This window comes from Sciurus carolinensis, unplaced genomic scaffold, assembly GCF_902686445.1.
Source record: "Sciurus carolinensis unplaced genomic scaffold, mSciCar1.2, whole genome shotgun sequence".
NCBI classification, from domain to species: domain Eukaryota; kingdom Metazoa; phylum Chordata; class Mammalia; order Rodentia; family Sciuridae; genus Sciurus; species Sciurus carolinensis.
This window is the reverse complement of record NW_025920167.1, coordinates 571,055-590,664: the sequence shown is the minus strand read 5'-3', so window position 1 is coordinate 590,664 and position 19,610 is coordinate 571,055.

Sequence of the window (19,610 nt, the reverse complement as noted above, 5' to 3'; positions counted from 1 at the left end):
AAAATATATTAGGTTACTTTCATATTAGTTTCTAAAATTGAAACCAGAGTACTCATCTGGTACATTACAGGTGTAGTAATATTTTTTTAAATATGGACATCAACATGGAGAATACTAGTCCCTACAAAAGTGCAGAATGATTAACTTGTCAGAAATTTTATACATACATTTTGTGCATGTATATATGTGTGTGTGTGTGTGTTTATATGTGTGTATAAATATATATGTATATATATATTCTGAAATTTTTTGGTTCATTAAGGTTGAGAGAGAAAGAGAGAAAGAAACTATTGCTCATTCTTGAGCCTGTGGTTTAGTCTTTCTTGATTTTCAGATCAGTATCTGTTTATTTATTTAATGGGGTTGATCCCTCATCTGTTCTCTCATCTGTGTCTCCAGAGTTCAGGGAGTTTTTAGGAAAATTCACCTGTCCTCAGGTGTCTTTCCTTCTTGGTGGTCTCTCCCAATTGGCTTTATAATTTTGCAGATGATTCAAAGGGAAAGCGAGCTCTGAGTCTGTCTCAGGATTCTGTCCATCCATTTTCATTCTTCAAGACACTAATTTAGGGGCTGAAGAGATAGCTCAGCTGGTAGAGTGCTTGCCTCACAAGCACAAGGCCCTGAGTTTGATCCCCAGTGCTGCAAAATAAAAAAAAAGACACTAATTTAACCTCTTCATTCTCATAAGACAACCACATCTCTAATGGCTTTTCTGAACCTACCAGATGATTTATTTCAAAACCTGGATTTGTCAATATTTTCTATCTACCACATTTCCTTATTTCTAAATAGCAGTAAAATCTTAGCTGAGTCTTATTAAGCCCCCATCAGTGTAAGTTATGTGCATCTCCAATACAGATTACATCTAACCCATTTCATGTATAAATGAATGTCTTTTTATAAACTGGCTGTTCTAGTCACTCCTGGTGGACTGTTTAGTCTAATCTAAACTCTGGTAACATACTTTTGGGAGAAATTTAAAGCAACAAAATTTACATTTTAAAGTTCAATAGTGAAAACACAATGCTTTAATCTTTTAATAAATATTCACAGTGTATTAAGAAGAAATGTTAAAACTCAGTTATAAAGCAAGATCTAACATTTATATATCTACAGAATTTATGTAGGTATCATTATACTTGGAAAAGGATTTTCAATAAGGTCAAGATTTCAAATCACCATAAATTATCAAAATAATTTCAATTAATTTCCAATTTTTTGGTGATTAGATTTGAAAATTAAAGTTATTTCAAGACTATTAGAAGAATGAACATGAGAACCTACACAGGAAATAATTTAAAAAGATATTTTAGAGTGAAAAACTAGCCCCATTAGTTATTAAATTACATCCATTATTGCAGTAGTGTAATGGCAGAGATGACTTCAAAAGAATGAAATTGAATACAAGACTGCTGTTTACAAACAAATTGCAGTCATTTTTTCAAGTTGGATACTTAAATTAATAGAATAAATTAAGTATTATAAAATGTAATTACTATCGACTCTTAAAGATACACTATGTTTTGCTTCAGACATGAACTGAAATTATACATAGATAAAATAAGAAAAAAAAGGTTCTAAGCACTGTAGAAGAGAAAAGCATCTCATTTATTTGCAAAATGACACAGTTTACACTTTTAGTTTAGTACTCAAAAACTACAAACTATTATGGACAATATATTTTGAGTAATAAAAAAGTTAAAATTTAGCATGATGAGAAACCAAGTTGAACAAAATGAGAATGATCCAAATATTAAAAAGAATGTAGAGTAATAGTAATCTTCAAGAAGTTTTTACATATTTTTAGTGACAAGAAGGAAAGATATGATAAGGCTTCAATACCTAAACTTAGCTGAATTTGAGACTGTATAAAAGTAGAAAGTGAAGGTTAATGAAGAATATTATTGAAAGTCTACAACATACATACACACACACACACACACACACACAAACACAAAGACTGTACACAAAGGTGGAAGGACAATTCATTCTAATCCCTTCATGAAATTTTTGTACAATTATTCATTAACTACAAAGAAAACCGAAACAAAATTTTAGAGGTAAGTAAAAAACTGTCAATTTTAGTACTTTGTGGAATAATTGACCTCATACCCATAGAGAAGTAGACTCACTCACACCACACTGTAAAACACTATGCCAAAGAGGTTATATGTAGATAATTCCACCTTAAAAAACAGAATGCATCCTTTCTTCAAGTCTGCTTGGAACATTTCTTATGCTGGAGAATGTGTTGCATCATCAAATAAGCCTTGATAAATTTAAAGGAATCTATATAACATAATTTTAGTATCTAAAAAGAATAAGATCCACCAAATGAATAGTACTGATATTGAAATATGTCAAATCCTACAACACATTTTAAAATAACCAATGGCTCAAAAACAATTCATATCATCAATTAAACACATTTTAAGATGAATGAAATAAACACAAAACCAAAGAGCACACAAAATTTATGGCTCAAGGTTTAAAATAAACTCAGTACTCATTTTTTAAACAAAAGAACTGCTTAAAGGAAAATGTATTCTATTATTTCCTATATTAAAAAGAGAAATATCAAATCAATTACCTAGACTTTCACCATAAGACATAGGCAAAAGGAAGAAAGAAGAAACCTAAAGCAAGCTGAATCTAGGAGAAAAAGAAAATTGAGAGCAAAAATAAATAGTGTAAAAATATAAAGAAATCAAATAAAATAAAACTTGGTTTGTTGAAGAAAAGTTAAAGCCTTTAACAAGAATGACTTTCTAAAAATGAGACACTAAAATTACTAAAATCAGGAAAGAGAGATTGTCACTACAGACTTTTGTTAATAAAAATTTTAAGAAAAGAAATACTCTGAAATGTTTCTAACAAACTAAAAAATAAGATGAAAGGGAAAAAAGTCCTAATAAGATACACATACTGAAAAAGAAGAAATAGGAGGACATACAAGACATAAAAAAACAGAACATGGATTGATAGCTTAAAATATTTCTCAAGCCCATGTCCCAACTATTTTACTGGTGATTAAACAATCACAAAATATAATTAATACTTTAAAAATTCTTCAAAAAACAAACAAAAGAATGAAGTGGACTATATCCCAAATCATTATATGGTAGTAACACCTTAATACCAAAATCAAAGATATCCCCAGAAAACTAAAAATACAGGTAAGTGTTCTTAAAATGTTTGACACAATGTCTAAAAAATACTAAACACAATGAGCAACAAAATGCTTATAAATGGAATTTATGATAGGAAAGAAAGATTATTTTCACATTGAACAATCAATACAGTAACTTATTCTATGGAATGAATTGTTTTCCCCAATAATACTCAATGTAAGTGGATATAGAATTTCTAGGGAATAATTTAGATTATATTAGAATACAGGAAATCTAGGATGTAATTCATATAAGAGAGATCATGATTGTGGGGTCTAATTAAAAAGATTGGAAGTCTTTTAAGAAGTGTTCTAAAATTCTTTATATGTGAATATCTATGCTGAGGAAAGATCACCTGAGACATAATGAAAGAGTGTCAGTATGAAACTCAACAAGGGAGACCTCATCAGATAATAAATCTGGTGGTGCTTTCACCTTTGACCTTTAATTCTCCAGAACTATATTTAAAAATTCCTGTTGCCTAAGACACCTGATCTAAGGCATTTGTTATTGCATCTCAGGATGACAAAGAAACCCTATCGATATAATTAAGGGTAAATAAACATCATGTAAATAGAGATAGAAAAAGAAATTCATGGGAAGACAAAACCAAACACTTTCCAATAAATTTTTTATTACGTTTTTGGAAACAGGATTTCCAGAAAGTGTAGTTGCATAACAAGTTCCCAGTCCTTGGGGGTGTCACCAGAAAAAGATTTGTCCCTGTGTTTGGAATCAAGAAAAGACTTGTGTATGAACTCTGACCAGACAATTGTCCTCAATGATCCATGCTGGTCTGAAGTGGGAGGATAGTCAAGAACATCTGGGACATATTATATGCTAAAGTTGTTATTACATAAGAAGACTGTCGGGTTAATTCAAACATAAATTCCAAGCCATTCCAACCACAATCAATTCATTATGTTTCCACTGCACCTTCTCCTCCTTGATATTTCAAAAATACTAACCAGCACATAAATGGCCAAAATGAAAGGGCCAGAGGAAGTACTGTCTCACCTGTCATCTCAGAGATTGGGGAGGCAGAGATAGGAGGTTCTCCAGTACAAAGTCAGCATCCCTAAATTTAGGAGAGAATAAGCAACTTAGTGAGACCCTGTCTGTAAATACAAGTACACAAAGTGAAAAGATATTGGCTCAGGGGATATTTGACCATAGGCCAAACATGTGCTGGCAGACAAAAAAAGAAACCTCACCTAATTTAGAAAATTCCTGAAGTCCTGTTGAGTGCATTCCTCTCAGAAATCATTGCACTAAGATAAGCTTCCAGAAAGTCACTTTTGTTGAGCATTCCATCATTCACTTCCATCCAAAATCTTCTAAACTTGTGTTGCTCCTTCACAAAGAAATGCCTAAGTTTGTAAAAAATGCTCCTGGATAATGACAGCAAATCATGAGACAACTACATATTCCAAGTGGAACAGGTTGGCATCCAGCCAGTTGAGATTGAAGGACATGGAGATTCCAGGCTCGTTCAGGAGAGTGCACTTGGTTTTACTTCCCAGGGCTGTTTATAGGTCTTGGTAGCAATAGATTCCAATAAGTGCATGCAGGTCATGGGTGATGTCACAGAGAGGCAGACTGACAGCAGAATGATGTCACAGTGCCCATGGCAACCACAGACTCTTTTGGTCCTGGTCCTTTCTGACAGACACTCAAAGCAAGCACCAGCTCAGCTGTGATGTTAGGAGGGAAGACTCACATAGGCAGCCCCAGGGGCCTGGTATTTTCAAGAAATGCAATCCCAACTTATTCACCCACTGAAAGGGGAATGAGGGTGTGTTGGGGGTATGGCCCATCTGGCCTATGAGTGGTCCAGTTCCTTCCTGGTCAAGGGACCTTGATGAAAACTGACAGCCCCACACTACCCTCCAGGACTGCTAGGTGGCACCGCCTTTGTTTGTTAGCACCAGGCAAGCTGGCAGGCTGATGAAGCCAGTTCTGCTGCAGACTGTTGGTCCCCACCATGTCTAGTGGCCAGGGAAGCCCCCTGCCCCCCAAGCATGTCCAATTGCTCAGTGGAGGATCACTGAGGAAGACACTGGACAAAGCAGCATTGATCTTGCTCACAGCTCCTCCAAGTCTGGGCTCACCCACTATATTGCTCACTCAGGGAACTGGCCTATGGCCCTCAGAGTCACTCACAGTGATGGCCATTGCCAACTTCAGACGTAGGACTGGGGTTTCTCCAGTGCAACTTGCTGGTTTAGGTGATGATTGAGTTGGAAAACATCCCACAAATTCTTGAAGGGTGCTCCTCCTTTCCTACAGTACCCAAATAGGTGACAACTGGAACCTGTGATGTTGTACTTCTAGAGGAACTGTAGATGTAGCTCAGTGGTAAATCACCACTTTGTTCAATCTAAGTATAGAGAGAAACTAATCAAAGTGTCTTAAGTTGAATGAATGGGAAGTACAAGCAAATATTCAAAGAAATAATCTGTTAGTTGTTTTTCAAAAAGTAAATATGGTGTCTGTTTAATTTCAGGCTTTCCTCAATAGTCATAAACACAGATCATTATTACATATAACATAACTCAGGAGATTCCTTGATTTGTTTCAAAACATGAATTTATTCCCATTTTATACAAAATATCATGCAAAAATAATTTAACCAAAGATAATGGATACATGTTTTTTAAAAAGAAAATTTCCAGGATACATTTGGAAGTAATCCATCAACTGGAAAAATGAAAAAGAAAAATACTAAATCTATATTAGTCAAGGTCAGGGAAAATGTCATATATATTTCAGTCATTTCCTACAAGCCAAAGAAGTAAGTTTTTAAAAAATGTGAAGGATAAGATTCCATAACAGGAAAAAGTTCAGTAAAATGTGGTACTTTTTCCTTGTAGAAACAAAGAGAAATCAATAAGAATAATTCTTCTGTAAACAATATTCAATTTTATTTTAAAAAGTTAAAATCCATCAGATTGCTCTCTCCTAAGATATCTTTACACAGCCCTTGTAACAAAACTATTCATTAAATATTTAAAAGAAATAAGTCCAATAATATAGAAAATAGTATAATGAGATTCTTTCAACATAACCATAAATCAGAATTAAAGGAAAATAGCTAAACTACAATTAGTTGCTCATCATCCTGTATGTAAACCCACATGAAGACATTTAACTCTGAATATTCTGTCCCTTGCCTTTCATCCATACAAAGTATGCAGATGATGTATTTCTTCGTGTCTCTTACTTTAAATGTAAAGCATGTATGTGAACTCTCTGCTTCATAATCCAGATTTACTCTCTTTTTTATCATGTTTTCAATTTGTTTACTTTTGGAAATTGAGTAATTATCAGAAATGTCTTATTCAGCTAGACATTATCTTTAACTGAAAGATAACTATAGGCTGAAAGTTTTGAAAAATAAATAGCTTGAGCAATTTTTTCTATAGTAGGATTAAGATCAGTGATAAATTACAAATCTAAGAGCAAAAGAATTTCTTAACCTTTATGCTTACTTAGAAAACATTACTTAAAAAGTAAGTGACATTAGAAACAAAACCCTAATGATGCACAAGGAAGCAGAGTAATTCCTAGAAGTTACATATTCCTAAAAATATGAGTAAAAATAAAGTTAAAAAGAATTTAAAAGGAAAAAACAAAACAGGAATGCATGCAAACAATACTATAAAAACATATAACTGAAATTCAAGTTCAAACATTTTGATGCTATGAAGGTATATCATAACTTTTGTCCTCCTGAGCTGTTTTCCATACCAAAACCACCTAGGATGGCATTTTACCTGAGATTTAAAAGCTTGTAACTGTAATTGAAGCTCATTAATCTTTGCCTTTTTTTCTGCAATTGAGTCAGAGATTATTAGTTTTTGGTAAATTCTTTCAAACTGAAAAGAAAAGGAAAGAAATTTGGAAATGAAAAACACTATCTGCATATAAAATATATGTGATCAGCCAATAGAACATACATTTCTGAATTGGTTTGGTAAAAGGAGTGGTAGATTGTGTGATTAGTCATCTACATCCTTTCTCTAGGTCTCTCAAGTTCCCAGGAAAATCGTTCATTTACAAGGGAGCAGACAAAGTCAGAGGAGGAATCTATGACCTTCTCTCAGCAAAACAAACTTACTCATAGCTATCTATCACCATGGATGACTTCTTTCAAGTCCCTAAATGTCATTGTGAATTTGTGTGAAAGTAAGAGAATAAAGCATTATATTGAATTCCTCCCTGTCCCTACCTTTATAACCTTATATTGAAATTTACCTGAAGTTTATCAGAATGATTAAAAAATTTCCTTTTCAACATAGGAAACATATTAGTTACTTGCTCTTTTCTTATAATAACATATCTCCTAGTACCTTTGAGAGATTAATGGTAAGATGATCTTTCAATGTCCCTAGTGCTATACCTTCTGAGAAGAAGCAGACAATAAAATTTGGGGAATCCAAAGGTTTTTCTAATTTATATAGCCACTCATCACAAGTTTCCACCTTGCATTCAAATACTCCCATTCTGCCATCATCAGGATTGAAAATCTCTCTTAAGAAAATTGAATTTAAATACGATATGGTCTCATAATCAAGAATAAGTATTTAGTTATTTTTTAAAAAAGAAATTCATTAAAAGAAGATACAACTACTTCACCAATGTAGCCTCAACCTTTAAACACAGTCAAACCTCAACTAGAAAAATAACAATATATAACCCAACAGTACACAAAGAACTATTGCTTGTATTTAGTTTAGAAAGGGACCTTATTTTGTCATAACAGAAAGAGGCATTTAGTAGTCTAAAGCTAGATATGAGACTAAAAAAGTGAAATTTCTGCCCTTCCAAGTATGAGTCACTCAGATGAAACCACATCACCTTCCTAAAATTAAAGTTTATATATCACTTTCCAGTTTTTATAATGGGCTACTTTTAGAGAGATTTAGGAGCATGGCAAAACTGAGCAAAAGTTGGAGGTACTGTATATTCCCATATCCCCAGCATAAGCATATAGTCAATTCCATACTTGAATATTAAAGAAGAGAAAGCATTTTAAAGCTTTATAATGAAAAACCTGTGAAGTAATAAATATTGTTTTAATTCCCATTTATAAATGAGGAAAGTAAATCACAGTCCACTGATTCTCACTCTCAATCTTTGTTTCCAGATGAAGATCATAGAAACTAACAGGTAAAAACTGCCCAGTGTCTTTCAGCTCACCTATACCACAGGAATGTGAGAACTACTGCAGATTTTCCAAACCTCCCCTACAATGACATAAGTAAAAACATGCAAATCCTAAACCTAATGTAAGAAATTTACAACCCCAATCACATTCAGAGGTCAACCCAACTCCTCCTGCCATGTGAGACTTTCCAAGGTACAAACAGAATCAATTGTTTCAACACCCTGCTACATTCTCAGCCCTCTGTATTCATATCATGATTACAGGCCCTTCTTCTTACCCCTCACAATATAATCTTATGTTTTGTATTCAAAGACAACTTTTTCAGAGTTTTTAGCCAGTTCTCACTTTTCTAAGCTGTTGAACTGCATTCACTTCAGTGTCCACCACAATTTCACTACATTTCCCTCTAAAAATGGTGACTTTCCAAATTCTAAATCATAGCCTCACATATGGTAGTAACTCCACAGCTGTGCAATTCAACTGGTCACAAATGTTTAAATATAAATTTAATTAACAAATGTCAATTAAATTTAAAAACCTGTATCCAAAGTCACACTGGCCATTGAGAAGGACACAACAGACACACTGACTGTCATGTCAAACAAAATATAATGTGAAACATTCCAATCTCTCATAAGGGACATGTCTGCTCCACAGCATAAATACTTGCAAATTGAATATGCCTCCATATACAATGTCTTTTCTGTATGGTCCAGTCCAAGAACATCTGCTCCTTATCCTACTCCTGATTGTTCCTCTCAACTTCTTTCATGTTGGCATCCTATAGGATTTTCCTCACTCCTCTGTTTGTGTCATTTCAATTTCTCATAAGATAAAATTTTCCACAGCACCATTCATAAACTGGTGACTTCCAAATCCCTATCATGAGCACATTTTCTCATCTAAATTCCAGATTACTAATCCACCCACAAATGCATTTTCACTTGTTTAATTTAAAATGTTCAAGTAAAACAAAAAATTAAAAACAATAAAACCTTTTCAAACCCAAACTTAATTTCTTCCCTTTACAAAACTTGATTTTTGAACACAGCTATTCTTTGTAAATGACAATTCAAAAAATATGACTCCTCTACACTTAAACTTCTAGAGGCCTCCTTATAATCTTGGTATGAATATCAAAGTACCCCCTGGCATCTGTCCCCAATGTATTTTTCATACTACAATAAATATCAAACAGGATGCCTAGGACATTTTAGAAGGTAAGCTGCTGGATGGAAGTAAAACTTTTAAGCAGAACATGTCCAGTGGTTCTAGTAAGCAGTCTGGTAGTGAACTAAAAACAAACACCCCAACTCCATGAGGAGTACCAGTGACAAGGTCAGAGAAAGACTGAATGCCACTGAATGATTCCTGGAAAAAACATATATCATACCAGGTTTAAAGGACTTGAAGTGCTAGCTGAGAAATGTAGCTAGCATTTCAAACAGAGAAAAAAGCAATGCACAGATGAAATACAAGCAATCCTTCTCAGGGACACAAAAAATGTATCAAAGCATTTGTCGAGATGAAGCTGGAGATATACAGAGGAAAAAAAGGTTTTTTCCACAAGTATAATTTTTAATATTCTATTTTATTAATTTATTTACATTTTTGTAATAAACCAGATACTTTTTATCTTATTAGTTTCACATGACAGAATGCATTTATACATTTTGAAATATCATAAAAAAATGAAGTGTAGTCTCTCATTTTTCTTATTAAACTAATTGTAGTTTCATGTCATTCATGCAGTCATATTTGTACATGAGGTAAAAATAACTGTTTCATTCTACTATCATTCCACAAGAATAAAAATCCCCCTATCTTTGCTTCCCTCTACCTAATATTAAGTGATTCTATTATTTCCTATTTCCCCCTCCCACTTATTGTGACTTAGCATACATATAACAGAAAACATTTGGACTTTGGCTTTTTGGGGTTTGGTTTATTTCACTTAGCATATTTTTTAACTCCATGTATTCACCAGCAAATGCCAGATTTTTTTTTCTTTTTAAAGCTGTGTAATATTCCATGGCATGCTCTCTATCTACCATATTTTCTTTATCCATTCATCTGTTGAATGGCATCTAGATTGTTTCCATATTTTAGCTGTTGTGAATTGAGCTGCTATAAACATTGGTATGACTGTGGCACTGTAAGTCCTTTGGGTATAAACAGAGGAGTGGGATTGGTGGGCCAAATGGTTGTTCTATTCCAAGTTTTCTGAGGAATCTCCCTACTTCCTTTCATAGTGGTTGCACCAATTTTCATTCCCACCACCAATGGATGAGTATGCCTTTCTCCCCACATCCTCAACAACATTTATTCTTGCTTAATTTATTGATAATTGCCAATCTGATTAGAGTGAGATAAAATCTTAGAGTAGTTTTTGTTTGCATTTTCATAATTGCTAGAGATATTGAACATTTTTATATATATGTTGAATTATTGTACACCTTCTGTGAAGTGTCTGTTCAGTTCCTTAGTAAATTAATTGTTTGTGTTATTTGTTTTTTTGGTGTTAAGTTTTTTGAGTTCTTTAAATAGCCTAGAGATTAATAATTTTTCCAAGGTTCATGCGGTAAAGATTTTCTGTTAATCTGTAGACTCTCTCTTCACATTATCGATTGTTACTTTTGCTGAAAAGAAGCTATTCAGATTGAGACCATTCCATTTATTGATTCTTAATTTAACTTCTTGTGCTTTAGGTGTCTTCTTAAGAAAATCATATCCTTCACCAGCATAGTAAGGATTTGGACCTACTGTTTCATCTAGGAGTCCCAGGGTCTCTGTTCCAGTGCCCAAATCTTTGATCCACAGTGAGTTGAGTTTCATGCAGGGTGAGAGATGAGGGCTTAATTTTATGTTGGTACATGTGACTTTCCAGTTTTACCACCATCATTTGTTGAATGAGGTATCTTTTCTCAGAGAATACTTTTGATGCCTTTACCTAACATGAGATTGCCAATGTCAGCACATCATTGTAGATTCATAGATATAAATTGTTGGTGTAAACTTACTGATATAATCTGGAAGATGTATATTTGTCAACATTTACCCATGGGTGTAGCTTGAAAGATTTTGACCTATTAGACTAGATTCTTTCATATTGATCTGTCAGGGTAGATGCATCAATATTAATCTATCAGGATAGATTCATTGATATTGACACATTGGGTAGATTTTTCAATATTGACCTGAAGGGGTAGGTTTATAGATATTTACCCATTGGGATACATTAATCAACATTGGCCCATTGGGATAGATTCACAGATAAAGACCCATCAAGTAACATTCATTGATAACCACCTTTTGGGGTAGACTCATTTTTATCGACCCTTCAGTTTAGATTCATTGATATTGACTTGTCAGTGTAGATTCATTGATATCCACTTGCCAGTGTAGATTTGTCAAGGTCCACTCATCATGGTACACTCATCATTATCAACCTGTCAATGCAGATTGCTCAATATTGACCATCAGGGTAGATTCTTCCATATCAACTCTTCTTGTAGGATTTATCATTTCTGACCCCTTGGTGTAGATTTTTCAAAATTGTCTTGTCAGTGTAGATTGTTTAATATTGACTCAATATTGATGTGTTAATATCATTTTCTCAATGTAGATTTGTCAATATTCACTTGATGGAATAGATTAGACAAAGTTGATTCATCATTGTGTATTCATCAACATAAGCCTATCATGGTAGAATTGATTATATCAGATCAATTAGGTAAATTTGTCAATATCTATTCATGAGTAGAGATTCGTAGATATCAACTTTTCAGGGAACATTTGTCAATATTGACCTGTCAATGTGGATTCATTGATATCAACCCTTCAATGTAGATTCATCAATGTCAGCCCACATGGGTAGATTTATTGATATTGACTGGTTGGGTTAGGTTTGTCAATATCGACTTAGATAGATTTGTCAATATAATCTCAACTGTTTAGATTGGTCAAAACCTACTCAACAGTGTAGATTCATCGATATGGACCTATAGGGGTAGATTCATTGGTATCTACCTGTTGGGATAGTTTTATTTATATAGACCCTTTGTTGTAGATTCATCAATATTGATTAATCTGGGTAGATTTGTTCATATCAACCCAACTTGATAGATTCCTCAATATCAACTTGGATGGTTTGATTCATTGATATCAATTTGACTGCTTAGATTTGTCAACATTGACTTGGTGTAGAACCAGGAATAATGATATATTGGGGTAGATTCATTAATATTAATTCATCATGGTAGATTCCTCAATATTTACCTCTTGGGGTAGGTTCATTGATATTGAATCTTCAGAGTAGATTGTTTGATATAGACTCGACAGGGAAAATTTGTTAATGTTGACCAATCAGGAGAGAATCCACAATATTGATGCTTACTGTAGATTTGTTGATATCAAACTGTTACTTCAATTTGTCAATGTAAACTCAATGGAGAAGATTCCTTGATATTCACTCATTGGCATAGATTCAATGATACCAATCCTTTGGGAAAGATTTATCAATATTGGTATGTGAATATGAATTGTTTAATGTAGATTCATCGCTATTGACCCATTGAGATAGATCCTTCAATATCGACTCTTCTGAGTATATTCATTGATATTGACCCATTATTAGAGATTTATCAATATTGACCCTTCAGTATAGATTTGTCAATATCAGCACATTGGGATAGATTTATCAATATTAGCTCTTCAGTGCATATTCATCAATATTGACTTGTCTCTGTATATTTGTCCATATTGACCCATTGGGTTAGATTCATTGATATTGAATTGATGAGGTATATTCATCAATATTAACTGTAGGTGTTGATTCATTGATATTGATGATTCTTTGATTGATATTGACCTGTCAGGGTAGATTAAACAATATTGACTCTTCAGTGTAGATTTGTCCATATCAATTCAGTGGGTTAGATTCATTGATATCACCTGGATGGGGTAGATTCATTGATATTAAACAATAGGTGTTGAGTCATCCAAATCAACTTATTGGTGTAGATTTATTGATATTAAAATGACAGGGTTGATTCATCAGATATTGACTTGTCAGCATCAATTAGTAGATGTAGTTTCATCTGTGTCAAACACATGGGATACATTCATCAATATTGACTCTGCCAGGTAGATGTGTCAATATCGACCTGTGGGGTAGATTTGCTGATATTGACTCTTTGTTGTGGATTTGTTGATATTGAATCATTGGTGTAGATTTGTTCATATAAACTTATCAGGATAGATTCATTGAACTTGACTTAACTGGGCATATCCATCAACATTGACTCATCAGCGTAGAATCTTTAGTATCGACACATGGGTCCTGATTTGTCAATATTGACTCAAATATTTAAATTCATTGATATAATATTGAAGGTGTAGATTTATCATTATCTACCAATCAGGGTAGATTGCCTGATGTTGATTCATTAATATCAATTCTTCAATGTAGATATGTCAATATTCATGGTGTAGATTTGTCAATATCTTCTCACTTGTATACATATGTTGATGTCAACCCATCATTGTAGACTCATCAATTTTGACTTTTTGGGTTATATTCCTTGATATCTACTTGCCCATGTGGATTTGTTGATATCGATCTGTCAATATCAACTTTGTAGGGTATATTATTTGATATTAACTTGTTTTAAAGGTTCATCAATTTAAATGTTTTAATGTCAATTTATCCATATAGGTTTGTCAATATCAACTCACCAGTGTACATTTGTCAATATTAAGAGGTGAATGTAGATTCTTCGATATTCACAAGTTCATGTAGATTTGTCAATATCAACTCATTGGGGTAGATTTTATCAAGCAGTCATTATGAATTCTCTGCTATTGACTAAACTGTGTATAATCATTGATGTTGACTCATCTACGTAGATTCATAAATATCAACTTGTCAGTGTAGATATATCAGTATTGATTGGTTGAAATCAAATCATCAATTTAGATTCATAGATATCAACTATTATATCAACTAATCTACTAGGTAGATTCATTTATATGGACCCATCCAAGTAATTTCATTTATATTGACCCAATGAGGTAGATTTATCAATATCAACATGTTGAAAACTGTTTGACAATGTAGATTCATTGATACTGACTGATCTGTGTACATTAGTTCATATCAATCTGCCTGGATATTCATTGATATCAGTTCATCTGTGTAGATTTGTCAGTATCAACACATCAGGTTTGATTGTTTGATATCAGCTTTTCAATATTAATTCTTCATATTAGATTGGTTGATATCAACTAGAGTAGAATCATCAGTATCAATTTGCTGGTATGGATTCATCAATATTAACATGGTATAGTTGGTATAGATACATCAATTTCAAGCAATTGATGTGAATTCACTGATATTGACCCATCAGTGTTGATTTATTGATATGGATCCATTGGGGTAGATTAATCAATATCAATTTGATGGGATAGATTCATTGACATTGACTCATAGGTGTTCAGTCATTAATATGGACCAGTAATGGTAGATTTGTCAAAATCAACTCTTGTGTACATTTGTTGATATTGACTCATCAGTGAAGATTCATTCATAATAACCTATCAGGTAGATTTGGCAATATCAACTTGATTGGGTAAATTCATCAATATGAATTTGTCATTCTAGGTATATCAATTTTGATATGTCAATATTGACTCTTTAATGAAGATTCATCAACATTGACTCATCAGTGAAGATTTATCAGTATTGACCCACAGGGGTAGATTTGTAGATATCGACTCAATGATGTAGACTCATCAATATCAATTTAAAGGTGTAGATTCATTGATATTGACCCATCAGTGTAGACTCATTGATATTTACTCAAAGGTGGAGATTAAATGACGTTGACTGGTAGGGGCACATTGATCAATATTGACTTGTTGGGGTATATTTGTCAATATCCACACATTGGGTAGATTCATCAATATCCACTTATCAGTGTAGATTCATCAATATTGCCATGTTGAGGAAGATTGTTTAATATTGATTTGTCCATATTGATTCTTTGATATATATTTGTCAAAATTGACTCTTTCGGGTAGATTTGTCATTATTGACCCATTGGGGTAGATTTGTTAATAATCAGTTTGACTGGTTAGATTTGTTGAAATTGATTTGATGATTCTAGATTCATCAATAATGACCTGTGAGAGATCCAAGATGGTGCATAAGAGGGAGATTGCATTCCTTGTTGCTCCATAACTCAGGATTCAATGAGAAGGAAATCTGTATCTTTGTGAGGTAGTCTCTGCTGCTCATTTACCCCCTGCTGTTTACCCCATTTGTCCACTGTTATCACCTGTCATCTGCCAGCATATTGCCTATTTTGAGTGTAGATCACCCACTGACTACTGCCTATCATCCACCATTTGCCTGTTTGCCTGCCTCTTCCCTGCCTTTCACCTACCCATCACCCACCTTCAAATGTCCACATGCCAATCATCCATTGTTAGCATATGGGCTGCCTGCAGACCCCCAGTGGATTACCTGCTGAACACTATTGCCTGGAAGTCCACTGTCACAATACCCAGAGGTTTGGTTACATATGGCTGCCACCATTTTGGGACAACAAACATGACCTACAGGACCCCCAGCCAGACTGAACACACTATGTCTCCAGGACCACTGACCTGACTGACTGTGTCCCCCAAACTCGGCACCTGCACCTGCACTGCAGCTCTCCATTTGCCAACACATTTTGAAGCCAGTTTAGCCATCTTGGACTATCCTGGAAGTGAAAGCCACCATCTTTAGGTGGGGCAATACCACCCTGAGATACCTGCTGCAGACTGTAAGCTCATTGTCAAGTACCTTTGTTTCATCAGGCTACTGAAGACTGACAGGTGTGAATAGTATATGATTGTTATAGTGTAGATTTTTTTCTCCTTTTGAAATTTTTTATGTTTTTATTTCTTTATTTTTCTCACTCTATTTCCTTTTGTTTACCTGTTTCCTCAGAGTCTCTTTCTTCCTTTTCTCTTGCTAACAACCAACTTCTTTTGATTCCACTTTTACTCTTCCTATAATCTAGTATTTCTATAAACTCTAATTTATTCCATTAATGGTTACATCCTACATCCCTCCCCATCCTCTTTGTCTACCATTAGAAATTGTAGGTCTCATTGAAAATCTATTTGGCATATTGTAGATAATAATCAAACTCATTCTCTCTGTTTTTTATGACAACACTGTTAACGTCTTCATAGGAGGTATTTGGTATAGTACTACATATTATCTGTACTGAGTGCTGCAAATATTGATCTCCCCCTTAAAAAAGAGGTTTTAAAAACTTTCAGGGTCATTCTAAGTCTATAGGGGGGAAACTGCTATACCCCAGATCTGCACTGCTAGAGAGGACGATACATGATCAACATGAAAAAAACTAGGGAAGAAAGTAATCCAAACAAACAAAGATTCCATATTAATAGAATCCAATGACAGTATAGTAGATGAAATGACAGGGAAAGAGTTCAGAATATACTTAATTAAAATGATTTGTGAAGCAAAGGATGAGATAAGAGAGCAAATGTGTGCAATGAGCAATCACTCCAATAAACAGTTGAAAGAGCAACTGCAGGAGGTAAAAGATCAACAAAGTGTTAGAGATTCTCAAAAAGAAAACCAAACAGAAATTCTTGAAATGAGGAAAACAATAAACCAAATAAAAACCTCAATGGAATGCAGCACCAACAGACTAGATCACTTGGAAGGCAGAACCTTGGATAAAAATTAATATTGAAAATATGGTGATGAAACAGAAAAGATAGTAAGAAATTATGAATGGAATATCCAAGACTATGGAATATCATTAAAAGACCAAATTTAAGAATTATCAGGATTGAGGAAGGCACAGAGCTGCACACCAAAGGAATGAACAACCTATTCAATAAAATAATATCTAAAAAGTTTCCAAACATGAAGAAACAAAATGGAAAGTCAACTACAAGAGACTTACAAATTTACAACAGATCAACGCCAAGGTACATTATAATGAAAATGACTAACATCCAAAATAAAGATAGAATTTTAAAGACTTTGAGAGCAAAGCACAAATTACATGTAGGGGAAACCAACATGGATATCAGCAGATTTCTCAGCCCAGAACCTAAAAGCTAGAAGGACTGGGAACAACAGATTTGAAGCTCTTAAAGAGCATGATTGCCCAGCAAGAATCTTTTACCCAACAAAACTTTCAGATTTGAAGACAAAATAGAATCCTTCCATGATAAACAAAAGTTAAAAGTATTTACAAATAGAAAGTCTGCACTACAGAACGTTCTCAGCAAGATATTTTATGAGGAGGAAACTAAAAACAACAATGTAGTTCAGCAAAGGGAAGAACTACCCTAAAGGAGAAGTCAATCAAAGTAGAAACCAAGTCAAGTTAAAAACCAAAAATAAGCCACAATATCTGGTAATACAAATCATATCAAAGTAATAATCCTGAATGTTAATGACCTAAACTCATCAATCAAATTTTTCTGTTTCAAAATAGTTATGATTTTTTCAATCTACATGTTAAGTTAGGAAGAATAACCCTTTGTGGTATGAGCTGTAAATATCTCCCTTATTTGTCTTTTCTAAAATTTTTTTTATGATGCAACTATCCATAAAAATAGATTTTTATGTAACACAATGTAACAGTGAAATAATTTATGACTTGGGGATTTTGACTCATGCAAGGTTAGATAGTTCTTGGTAACTTCAGATAAACATAGAAGAAAAGTTTTCTTCTTTTTATTTATTGCTTGTGTTATTTGAAAAATACATTTTGCATATCTGGAATTTATCATGATATATAGAGTGAGGCAGGGATATTACTTTATTTATCACTATAAAATTTATTGAAAACATCTTTTTCCCAGTGATTTGAGATGATGTTCTCTTTATATATTCAATTTCTATGTGTATCTGAGTATACTTACTTCATGGCATTCTGTTTTGCTAATAGAACAGCTTGATACTATTAAATTATTTAAGCTTTCAAAAAAATGCCTTAATGTGTTTTAGTGCTGGTCCCTTTTCTGTGTTACTTTTTCACTAAATTTAGCATCAGGTGATATAGCTTAAAACTGTGAAGCTTTCATTGAGTTTTTGCTAAATTTACAATTTAATTTACAAAATAATATGGCCCTTCTATTTGTTAAAGGCTTTTTTTTGGCTTCAGTGGTATTTTAATTGAAATTTTTAATAGGTCTCAATTTTTATTGACAAACATTAATATATTTTATTACTGTTATATATGAAAACTTTTCTTCCATTAAATCTTTCTAAATATTGTTTGAATATATGTAAACTACTGATTTTTGTATGTTGATTTTGTACTTGGTAATATAATTGAGTTATCTAACTGTTTACATCGGTTACTAATAAAATACTGTGAATCTTGAAAAGAAAAAAAAGAAGCATAGTTGCACTTGAGTCAGTTACTAGAATATTTAGTGCAGCATATTTATATAATAATAAATTGGAAACCCAAATAGACCAATAAGTGACTGGCCAAATAATATTATAATATCAATTATTATGGTTTGGAATCACTATAATTATATAGTGTAAGAATAGTTCATACAAAAATGTGACATATTGTTCAAAGGGAAAAGCAAGTTGCAAAATACTACAATAGTGTGATTCTATGTATGTAAAAGAGAAAAATTGTTTGTGTACATTTGTATGCATTTCTTTGTGTAACTTGTAAATTGAATAAAGATGACACAGTTGGAAAAAAAATGAGGACCTAGCCTTCTCATGTTAATAATGCTGTCAATATTTCTTTCTTCACAATAAGTGTTCTGAATGTACAGTTTGAAGATAATACACATCTTTGGTCTTCTGTCTTGGACAAGCACCTGCCCCTAAGGAACAATTACCAAAGATTTATATAAAATACCAAGTTCCACCAGACCTGATATGGTGGAACTCTGCACCTTTGATTACTTAGGATAGGGGATATGCTGCTCTTCTTACTCCTATAGGTCCTGTCTGGATTTCTTCCAGATGTGTGAGACTTGACAACCTTCATGAGATGGCATCAAGGACTTCACATTCTGATTCCCTAATTGCATTTGACCCTGGATGAAAAGGATTCTGATTCAAAGGAGAAACCTCTGATAAGAGCAAGAGACTGAAGAGACCCTCTGTCTTCTAATCATCCAGTGACTTGGAGGAATATAAAAAAAATAACAATACCTGCTCAACAAATGCTAACCCAGATGGGTTTAGAGTGTAATTT